Below are 1008 nucleotides of genomic sequence, written 5' to 3' on the forward strand. Positions count from 1 at the left end.
TTTAATATAATTTTTTGTAAGTATAATTAAAAATTAAAAATTTTTTTTTAAATTTTATAATTTTTCACCAATAGATATTTTTAGTATTTTTTTCTAAATAACTAATAATATTTTTAAGAAATCAAGTTAAGTCTAGAGATCGAATTGTGTTCTTTTTTACGTGCACTTTCTTAAATAGTTATTCAATACTTTCACAAAATTTTAGATAATATGACAAGTAGTTTGTCAAATCAGGCCTGCTACACATACAAGCCTTTTTGACTTACAAGCTATACAAGTTGGCCCAAGTCCAAGAAAAAACACGTGCACTACACTTCTCTACAATCCAGCATAAATGCACGCGTCTTAATCAACCGTTGCGTTTTTTCAAAACACGCTCATTATGACGGACTCTTCCTCTTCTTCCTCAATCAAAACCCAAACGATCAAGATTCAAGCCACATTCGTAACAAACTATGATTCTGAAGAAACCTTCTAACTTCTCGCGAAAAGTAGAAGAAATCAAGAAGAAAAAATACAAATTTCCATAAAAAAATCACTAGAAAGAACGAAGAAACATTATTCAAGGTACTGTTTTACTGTTCTTCTAGTTATTTCACATTTCTATTTTATGAAATCGAAGCACTATATCGTAAGTATTTCTCTCTCTGTTTCACTGTTCTTAGTTTAGATCTCATATTACTGTTCTGATGACACTGTTCTTCGTTTACGCTATTTCACGTACTTCTAGTGAATGCTTTAACGTGTGTTTTGATCTGTTTTGGTGCATGTTTTGTACATGTTTACATGTTTTTTAAGTAGGTTTGTGCATACTTACATGAAAGACTCTTCCTCTTCTAAATAATTTTTGGGTGTATATGGAAGATTTTTTTGTGTATATGTCGGACTTGGCATGTGATTGTTGCTTCTAGTGGCATTTTGCCATTTTGAACTTAAATATATTTCTGAACTCATATAATGTTATATAATCCAAAAAAATATAGAGGTGTATAGGACTTATATTATATA

Source organism: Arachis ipaensis, chromosome B07 (genome assembly GCF_000816755.2).
Source record: "Arachis ipaensis cultivar K30076 chromosome B07, Araip1.1, whole genome shotgun sequence".
NCBI lineage: Eukaryota > Viridiplantae > Streptophyta > Magnoliopsida > Fabales > Fabaceae > Arachis > Arachis ipaensis.